Consider the following 11011-nt stretch of genomic DNA (forward strand, 5'->3'; position numbering starts at 1 on the left):
CTCTCTCTACTTACTCCTTTCTTTCCATCTTCAATTTCCCTGGTAAACTCTTTATATCATTTGCAGCTGCTTCAGAATCCCACTGCCACCAGCTCATTAGCAACGTCAAGATCACGTTATTCCTCTTCTGTGAGTCTGCCCTGGGTTTCCCACAAAACTTACAAAGCCTAAGATTTCCATATTCAAGTGGGTTCAGCTGCCACATCCTTCTAACCTAAGTTGCTCTGTTACTCCTTTGAACAGTACATTACAGTCTAATTTCTTTCATCCAGTTCCAAGAACATACCATTGTTTCTTCTTTTTCTTCAATTTTTTCTTCTTGCATTTGATACCTCTATGTCCGGCAAGTCATAATTTGCTGATTATGAGCTGTGTTTCTTCTGGGGTTTGGCCAAAGTTTAGAACTAGCCTAAGATATCATAGTCCCAAAAGAGAGTGTGAGGAGGAAGAAGGGTTGGAGGATCTGTATTTTTTCTCATGAAAACTGAGGTCTGGAATTAGAAATGACCCTTTCCTCTTTATTTTTGCCCAGATTAAAATCCAAAGTTTTTTTCTCCATGCATACCATGTGTCACGTAACAAGGACTCTGGAGTCAGGTATATCAGGCCACAAAAGACACAGTGCTCATTAACTGAGTACCAGCACAGAAAATTTCTAGCAACATCCACTGAAAAGCAACAAGCCCAGATGTGCTTTACACCATCACCAAACGAGGTTAACTCAGCCTGATGGACTGTCCTTAAGAGACAGGCACTGGACTTGACAATGAGCCCAGGAGAAATGGATAGGTGCAATTTATTCAAAGGATTCGATATCTCACAGAAATGGGCAGGGGGAAAGGAGGAAAACGCAGGAGGGGAGGAGAGGTGTCAAAAGCAGTCCAAAACTTGTGCAGGCAACTGCAACATAAAAACCCCAAACCAGTACTACCCTAAGACCTTGGTCGTAAAGTTTAATGGCTTGTTATCTTTACAAAGCCTTCAGCAACACAGAAGGAAGTGCCTGTTTCCCCTCACTTCATATATTTACTCTTGGGCACTTTCTTTTCTCTCTCTCTCTCCTTGTTTTAGTCTAAACAATATATCTGGTTTAAGCACAACCATAAAGCAGACTGTTAGCAGGGACAGAGGTGTGTGCTGACTGGAAACAGCCCCGCTCCCATCCCTTCCCCAGGTTGTTTCCCAATAGCCACACTGAGGGCAATGAGCCTGCGATGCCATGATAGGCCATGAGCGTGCACCAAGGGGGCTAAAGACATCAGGAAAACATTCCAAGCTCAGTTTTGGCAAAAGTTGAGAAACAGAACTGCAAAGCCTTCCAAATCTTGCTGCAAATAGGCTTTCCCTTGGGTTTAACGGGGACAAATTCCTATAGACCCCATTTTAAGTCACATTAGTGACTTGAGATGCTTCATCATTCTCTACACTACATGAACGGCAGACTTTTTGTTTCCCAGACTCTACTAATAACAAGCCCTATAATTAGGTGTCTGTCCTTTGCAATCAGCACTACAACATTCTGTTCATAGGAAAAAAAATGTAGGGTGGGAGAACCACTCAAGAGCATAGGAAAGAGCTGTCACCAGCGTAGTGTGACTGGTTAATGGCTTCAAAAGCATTATTAGCAGAGAACAGTTACTTAATCTTGGTATGTAGCATGCTAATAAAAATGCTCTTGTTCATTTGTCTGTCTGATTGAACCCAACACACATTTTGTGTTCAAACTCATTTCGTCAGCCTGCAGTAGTTAAGCAACACTTTTCTTCTGATTTCATCCTCCTTCGTACCCACGAGCCATTTTCCTGGCTGACTGGCCACAGTTCTTGCTCATTAATGCTGGTGAAGATTTGCTTTTGAAGTTTGACATAGCAAGGCACTGTAGGAAGGCATGCTGGAAAGATGCTGCCTAGGGTTTTACCCTCCTGTTTTGCCCTGGTTTAGGAGTGAGAATCAGACCAAGACACATGCAGTTTGCTGGTTTCTGTTCTTTGATTTGCAATGAAGAGCCCAGCTGTCAGCAGGCAAGAACCAGGCTGTTACTGGACTATCTTGGAAAGCTTTCAGTAGCAGCAGCAGGAGGCTTCAGCCTAAAATCTTGGCCCATTGAAGTCAACGATATCAAGTGAGTCAGAGACTTCACATCCAAATGCAGATGCATTTTGCCAGTCTTATTATAGCCAGTAGAGCAAAAATTAATCTGATTATATTAGCCCCAGTAAGGCAAAAGTCTGCTGTTCATTGCACTGCACTGCTGAGCCCACACCAACTCCACGAGCCATTCTGGCGGGGTCTGGACCCCCTTTCACATATGGAGAAGTAAATTTCCCCACCAAGTTGCCTTTGACTACATTTTTTAGAAGAATTTCATGCCAGAGCAGCATCCCATTCTTCACTCCAGCTAAACTGCCTCTGGAGGAAGGAATGACAGCTCTTGGAGATAATCTTCTGCCCAGTGCTTCCCCAACAGTCTTTTTATCTCTGAAGTTTCCAAAGCCAGGAGGGTTATTTTCAGGGCCACACATATTAAAATTAATGCTAAATCAAAAGGACTGCCTGCCGCGGGGCTTGATTGGATAGGATCGCTTTCTGAAGTCAAGCCGCGTGTAGATCATTTTTTTTCACCACCTAATCACGATTGTGAGAACGTAAATCATGCGAATTACAATGAGCAGGGTTGATGAATGTGCACCACAGGAACTCCAGCTTCAATCCCCTTTGAGGTCACTGCTGGAGAAAGTCCTTTCCTCAGGCTGGATTTCTATTGCCCGGCACATCCACTCCTTAGCCACAATCTTTTGGAGATGAGAAGTATACCACCTTTGCTTCTGTTTTGCCTATAACCTTTCTCTCCTTTTAACTGGAAAATGAAGCCTGCTAAGTGTCTTCGCTATAAAGGTTTCCTGTATTATTTTTTTTATTTATTCACATACAACCAAGCTCTTAATAACTGGATGTAAAGCAAAAATCCTCAGGAGCACGACAGTGAAGTCTGCAAGTGCATGGGAATTCAGTCCTCTCAATATTTATATTTAGCATTAAATACTTCATACAAAAATAATGATTTTGACTCCTGAGGCCTTCCCCCTCTTATCTCAAAAACTGTTCATATACATGCCCAGGATCTCTATGCAAATATAAAAAGGGGATTAAGTTGTATGTGTAGTAAATCCTGCTTTTACATTAAATAGGTAAGAACTAGCAGAGGGCCTTTGGATTAAAAATAGGTCCCTGTTTGCTGAGTAGACTAAAACATTCTTTCCTCTGGCTGCCCTGCCATGCAGGAATTGACTTTTTCCTAGTGAGAAATTCGAGTTAATTATAAAATCTATAGTATATTAGAGGTATGCACGGTAAAATACATGATTTTGATTTAAGTTACTGTATATTAGGAAATGCCCCCTGCCTCCACAAAACCACCTATCATTTTGCAATGGGAAGTGGAGGCCCAGCCCCCATCTGACAGCACCACTGCAGGAGAAACTTCCACATCTGAATACCCTCAGGGAAATTCCAGGGACACAAGGTGAAAATCGAAATCGAGGCTGTCTGGAAGAGGAGGCAAGCACTGCCCCCGGCCCCAGACATCTTCTTTGACCATCGTCTGGTGTTTTCTCCCCACTCTTTGCAGGAGGAGCTGGGAGGAGGAAAGCTCCTCTAGCCCCACTGGCCCTTCAGCCACCAGCTTATCAATTGTATCTTCTTGGACCACATGCAAAGGTCAAACCCACTGACATTTTGGTTCACTTTTTACCGCTGGTCCCGCAGAAGAGGAAAATCAGGCTGTGGCATCAAGTTGAAGGGCATGTAGAGCAGAGGGCTCTGCAGGCAACTCGGCTGCATGGCTGCTGACCTGGTCATGTGGGTTTTTTTGTTTCACCTGTCCTAATCTGTTCCCTTAAAACAAACAAACAAAAAAAAAACCAACAACATCAAGACACTGCCAAACCAAAGTTTAATTCCTCTCTGTGCATTTTGTAAGGTCATCCCCCGTGCCCACCATAAGCATTGTAGCCAGTGTGGATAATATCCCACAGTCTGATGGAGGGGTTCAAAGGAACTGGCTACAAAGGGTGAAAAAAGCTGGAGGCCACAGAGATGGGGCCACAGCTTCCTGATGACACCGGTACTGCTCAGAGCTGGACTTGAGCAAGAGCTCCCTTTAAACCTGTCTTTCCTTTCAAGAAATCTCTGAATTAAATGAAGAAGCAGTTTTTGCCTGAGTCATTGGCCTTTGTGACTTCCCCAGGACCCCAAGCCCTTTCAGCTCAGATGCTCAGCTGCCAGAATAAGAAGCAACCTAATTTCACCTCTGAATGGGAAGGGAAACGGCGTATCTATAAAAGACCTAAACCTACCAAGCTGGGGAGCCCTTTTTGAGGACAGCAGGGCTTACTAATTCACTCCATGCCCCAGCACCAGCAGCCAAATGGGGTGAGGATGGTGGTGTGCTGGGGACCATGGGGGCAGCTCATGCCAGAGAAAGGTCAGGATGCAGCACAGCAAAAAAAAACAACTGCAAGGGAGCCCTTGGGTGGAAACCATCCACCGTAAATTAAATGGATAGGTCCAAGCATGAGATGCCCAGGCTCTCCTTGTGGAGAAACACTAAAAGGCAATTCACTTGCCTCCTCTCAGGGCTTGCCTGGGTCAAGATGCCTCAGGTGCTGGCAGTACCGATCCTTCCCTGCAATGAGTTTGCAGGTCAGCATCCTGCTTCCAGCAAGCCAGGCAGTCCTGACCTCTCTGAACACAGTCTCACACATCCCACACCACAGCAAGTCCCTGTTCCCTCCATCCGCCAGTCCTGCACAAGGCTCCCACCGCCCTGCTGAAATTTCCAGAGAAGGTTGCAAGCTGGCAGGAACCCCTGTCTGCTCCACTGTTACGGCCCTGTGAACCGCAACACCAGCGGCCAGACAGAATTGGGGGACAATAGGACAATAGGACAACAAGGGGAAGAAGTCTACTAACTCTCAGGGCCACTGAGGATGAGGAGGATGTCCCAGGCACCTACCCATCAGCAGGTCTCTGCCTACCCCTCGTGGCAGGGGGGTGCATCTCTTGTTTTCCTGGATACTCCTGCCTGAAGAGTTAAGCCTGTCCTGGGATGCCTGTTCAGGATTTTACAAGGAGGAAGCTCTTTCAGGGCCTTGCTGTGACTGTCAGATGCTGCTTTACCATTTACCTATGTGTTTGCTTGTGTCACGGTTTAACCCCAGCCAGCAACTAAGCACCACACAGCTGCTCGCTCACTGCCCGCACCCTGGGATGGGGAAGAGAATCGGAAGAGTAAAAGTGACAAAACTCATGGGTTGAGATAATGACAGTTTAACAGTTAAAGCAAAAGGGGTGCATGGAAGCAAAGCAAAACAAGGGATTCATTCACCACTTCCTACCAGCAGGCAGGTGCTCAGCCATCCCTGAGAAAGGCAGGCTCCAGCACATGTAACTCTTACTTGGGAAGACAAGCGCCGTAACGCTGAATGTCCCCATAATGCTGAATGTGTTCCCCCCCTTCCTTCTGCTTCCTCCGGCTTATAGGACTCAGCATGACATCCGATGGTACAGAATATCCCTTTGGCTGGTTCAGGTCAGCTGTCCTGGTTGTGTCCCCTCCCAGTTTCTTGTGCCCCTCCATCCCTCTCGCTGGCAGGGCCCAAGAACCGAAAAGTCCTTGACTCAGTACAAACACAACCCAGCATCAGCCAAAAACATCCATGTGCTGTCAACATTGTTCTCACACCAAATCCAAAACACAGCATTGCACCAATTACTAAGAAGAAAATCATCTCAGCTGAAACCAGGACACCTTGTTACTCCCATTTTTGTTGCTGCTCTTCCCCATTTTCCCTTTCACCCAGGAGATGAAAACCAAACCTGTGCATGAAAAACCCTGGCACTGTAAGGGGTTTACATAGGGAGAAGGAGGAAGCTGCAGGGTGCCCCAAGGGCTGTTGTCTTCCTCAAAGCAGGTAGGGATAGAAACACAAGGATGGGTGGTGGGAGGGGAAGAGGTACAGACCTGACCTCCCTTTCTAGCCCCCCAGCCCTCTCTGAAGTCAGATTTTCCTGAAATGTAAGAACAACAGTTGGTCAGACCATACTATAACATACCTTAATTAAAAAAAAAAAAGGAAAACTAACTTTCTCCAAAATCTGCTGAGAGATTCGAGGTCAGATCTGGAGCCAGTGCCCCCTGGCTGCCCCCATCTCAGGGTGCCAGCCCAGACCCTCAGGCTGGCAGACTGTACCAATGGCATACAGGGACAGTGCAGCCTTGCAGGCAGCCTATGGCCAAGGTGCCTATGGATAGCATGCAGGCAAGTGGGTTTTAGGGCATTTGGTAGGACTGTGCCTCAGCAGGGTCAGTGCTGACAGCATTGGCTCTTGGCTTCTTTCTCGTTATCTGTTCTTTCTTCATCAACAATGTTCACATTCATTTATTTCATTATTTTATTCAGATTACACCATCATAGATTTCTACTTCAGCACTTGTAGTTTTAATAGACAGTTCTGTGAATATATGTATTTTTTCCTGCGACTTACTGTAACATTTATATTGCTAGATGCACACTTAGGGGAGCCTAGCATAAAAAAGAGGCTCAGTTGAATAGTGTAAGTATAGTTTATTCCATGAAGGGAAGCAGGAGACATCAGAGAGCTTCTCAGCTCTTTCTCAGCATAAGTGCCTGCGATTCTGTGATTTATTCTGCTCTAAACCTACAGTAACTGTAGTTACTCAGTATTTCTGTGAATTTACATCACTGGCATTTCACTGGGTGCCTTGTGACTATGGCCTTTAGCTCTGTGTTTGGGGGCTAATGGATTAGTTATGCATTATTCGCCACCTGTAAGAAATGCTGTTCCAATCTCTACCAAAATATTTGGCTTCTGTGGAGGACAGGGTGAAAGGCAATGGTACCTGATCTTCCTTCTAGTGCTGTGGGACGTGAAGCAGGAAGGACTCTCCTGCCAAAAGACCTTTGCGTGGATGAGAGGATCAGGTCCTGCATGCCAAAACAAGCACAAAATGTTTCTACCTGCAGTTCGCTGCAGTGTTAGAAATCAAAGCCGCAGTCGGCAGTAACTTCAGCTCTGTGTTACCCAGAGCCAAAGCCAGTAAATCTCCAGCAGCACTGTCAGACGAGTCCTTCTCACTTCCAGAGCAGGAAAGAGCCAGAACCAACCACTGGCAGTGTTAATCGGGGATTTCTGTTCTTGCAGACTATCTGACTTCAGTTTACTCCTTGTCTCTTGTGACACAAATCCCAGAACACATGCTAATAACCATGATTTACGGCTGGAGCCGCGTCGTTTTACTGTATCATGTAATTGTTATCCTGTTGAAGGGCTGGGCTTTCTGAAGAATATTCATGGGCTGTAGCTCATCAGCTGTGCATACAGCATGTGTCCTCTCTGCTCCAGGGCCCAGGCAGTGACATCTGCTAAAACCAGGTTTATTTGAAAATCCCAGTGGTAGGGGTCGGTAGTCTGATTCTGCATGCCCCTCCTAAGCCTACATATTACAAATGCAAAGGAAGAGAAGTTACTTTCCTGATTTACCAGAATATAAGGGTTTAACTCCTAATTTGCAGGTGTTAGTGGTGGCAAGCAGAGGCAGCTGCTTCTCATCTGTGCACCTGCAGAAACAGCACGGTCTTTATGACCTTGAGGCTGAGAGAATTCACGGGGGCTTGGATCACCATATATTTGCCGTATCCTTCTAGGATTCCTACAAGTGGCCACGGTGGGTTGCAGAGAGGTAGGCAGCCCCTCAGTTGAAGCTGATGTCAACCACCATGGTGGCATCCAGGCTTCTGGATGCAGCCCTTCAAACTACAGACACTGCTGAGAGGAGTATTACTGGCTCTGCCCGCCCTTACAGAACTGGTGGGATGCAATAGGCACAAAGGCCGCATAACAGGAGACCACTCAAGAGTCTTCTGTGTGATTTACGGCAACCAATTGCTTTCCAAACACCTTTGCAAGTGCAAAGTGCAGAAATGGAGTTATTTTAGGAGATTGTTTTCTCTACAAGAGTAGTGGTTATAAATAGAAATTTGGAGATCTAGTCTGGACACAACTTCAATGACAGAAATAGGTGAAACAATCTGCCTGGTTTCAATGGGCTTCTTCTGCGATTATTGCCCATAATTATTTTTTTTTGAGAGAGATAATATTGTATTTATTATATTTATTATATTTAATGTAAAAATGCATAGAATGTCTATAATAATAATAGTAGTGTGTATAATGTACACATTATTAGGAAAGTAGTTACTATTCTTCTTGGATCTGTAAATAGGTCCCCATATCCGTATATGCATATATACACACATATAGCTGCTTTTTTAGCCTTTAAGGAAGTGTGGACTCCCACCAGCCCAACCTGCCCTAGCTGGGTGGTATTGACCCGTATCTCTGCACATCGCAGCACCCATGGTGCCAGTGGGCCCCTCTGCTCCAACAAAACAGGGAGCCTGCAGAGACGGGAAGACTTCAGACTCTCCTGGGCTGTGGGTCTGACAGCTCCTGAGATCACATATTGCTTTGTAAAGTCCTGCCACAAAGTCAGATCTAAACAAAGTAGAGGCACCATCGGAAGCCTTTGATTGCAGTGGACTATAGCGTAGGAGATTATAAATCCCGTAGGATCAAGCAGGCGTTGCCTAGAGGGAAAGATTCCCTCTACAAGCACAAATATCTTGAAGATAGCAAAGGAAAGCTGAGGCTGACTAAACTCATATTTACATAGTATTCTCTCCAGACCCACTGTGGTGTGGAAATTCCCCTGCAATGTCTGTGTATAAAAATCTCTCTAGCCTTATGTACGTAACACTCCCCTACCTTTTGGGATATGTGCAGGGAGCTTACAAATGGAATTAATTTAGTTGACATTTTGCAGTACAGCACAGAGTTTAATCCTCATTTGATGGCATTGCACTCTCTGCCTTCTGCGGCTGCCCAGGGAGTTACAGCCGTGCAAATAATACCATTTTCCTTCAGATGATCCCATAGGGAAGGTGTCACCTCTGAACATATCTCTGCAGCACCCAGCAGAGCTGCCTGGGATCCTGCGTCCCACCAGATGCTCTCAGCAAAAGAGCTTGCCAGTGTTCTCCTGGCCACCCTTGCACCCAACCCAAGGGCCATTGTCACAGAAATGGTGAAGTCAGATTGATTTTTAATGGGGGATGATGGGAGAGTTCAGAGTAAGGAAAAGAAGGTTTTGATGGCAAAGTCGGCAGCTGTGATGGGAACACCAGCATGGCACCGGGCAGCTCTGTTCACTGGCCCCACCAAGCTCAGGGTAGTGCCCCAGGATGGAGATGGCAAGAGGTCCTGCCATGACCTCCCGTGGGTACATCCAGCCTGAGTGCAAAGAAGTAGGGGCTGCAAGATGGGACATGACAGCAATAGCCAAAGAAATATAGGGGTAACAGCACCAGAGAGGCAATTCCACTGTTATTAACACAAACACAGTCATCTCGCTGCCTTTGTCTCCTGATGAATCAGAGGAAATTGCCTCCAAAGCCCTTCGCCTTCCAGCTACTTCAGCTGTGTTTTTTTCTCTAAGATTAAAATATTCTGACTAGATTTCAGCATATTATTATGAGAACAGAAGAGCTATAGAGAAAGTGAAGCTTCACAGAGGAAATAGCCAATAAATGTTGCTTTGAATTCACTTGCTTTTTATGGTGAGCTCTGATGTCAGGGACAGATACGGCTTTGGAGAAGATGTGTTGCTGTGCTGCAGATGTGTTTGTGAATACTTAGTGGACAATCTCTTGTGACACTGTAATGGGCAGCTTACCATAATCTATTAGATTTTTAAGACTGTCATTTTGATGTGACTGATTTTTCTATTTAACACCAGTCTCCATGAACTATGAGCTTACAAAAGCAAAAGCACTCTTCTTTGTGTGGCGATCCTATCTGGCCAGATTAGCAAAATGTTTATTTGCATTTTGCAAAAAAAGATTGGGGTTGGTAATGAAAATATGTATCAGGTCAAGTGAAAAATATGGCGGTTTGATATCAAAATCTCAGAATGGCTTGTGATGGAGAGGGGGAGGCAAATTTCCAAAGCAGAAATCTTTAATTTTGGCACTTTTAAAATGCGGCGTTTCATCCCTCTAATTTGCCATGGGCTTTTTGTTTCGAACATTTCTTTTGATGAAAGCAAGCATGCAAACAAAAAACACCCTATTTAGAATTCAATAAAATGCTTCATTTGATTCTCTTCAGTTTCCTGGAAAAGTTCAACATGAACATTCAAGTACTGCATTTCTTCAAATTGTGGGGAAACTGCTGATGCGCGAGTTGCACAGCTTTGATGTGCCAAGTACCGGGAAAGAGTCCTCTAAAAGCTACTGTATTTCATATTAATCAGCAGGACCGTCCTAATGAGTGAAAGCTCAGCGTGGCAGGTACGGTACAAGCACAGAGCCAGAGGCTGTCTGTCCTGAAGGCTTTACCCTCCTGATATATGATTCCCATAGGGTCAGCTATATGGTTTTGTGCAAAGTGGTACAGGGAGAATGGGAAAGTCCATTTCAAATGCCTTACCACCACTGGAAAAGAAGCTCTCCACACTTACTGTATAAGCTGATTTTTCTCTTTTGTTATAGGGGGAAATCAGGACAGGAAGGGTGACAAGGCAACACTGACAAACGGTATATTAAGGAAGAGATCCTACCCGTAGGCGCTGATGATGATGCTGTGTGGAGCCAGGCAGGTGAGTTAAGTCTGCATGTTCATGGCTCGAGCTCTTCCCCTGGGCTTGAAAACTCTTCGTTTCAGCTGTGCTTTTACTAATTCAAATTCCCTGTTACTGAGAGTGCAAGAGAAAATTTTTTAGAAGCGTTACTAAGAATACACTCTAAAATGTCCTTTAAAACATTTGTGGAAGAGGAAGAGTTCAAGGCTGGCAGCCAATTTTAAGTGATGATGGTGTGCAGGACTTACCTAGGTGAATCACAGCACCTGGCCAGAGGTGAAGTGTCGTGCA

Source organism: Falco biarmicus, chromosome 2 (genome assembly GCF_023638135.1).
Source record: "Falco biarmicus isolate bFalBia1 chromosome 2, bFalBia1.pri, whole genome shotgun sequence".
In the NCBI taxonomy this organism is placed as follows: Eukaryota; Metazoa; Chordata; class Aves; order Falconiformes; family Falconidae; genus Falco; species Falco biarmicus.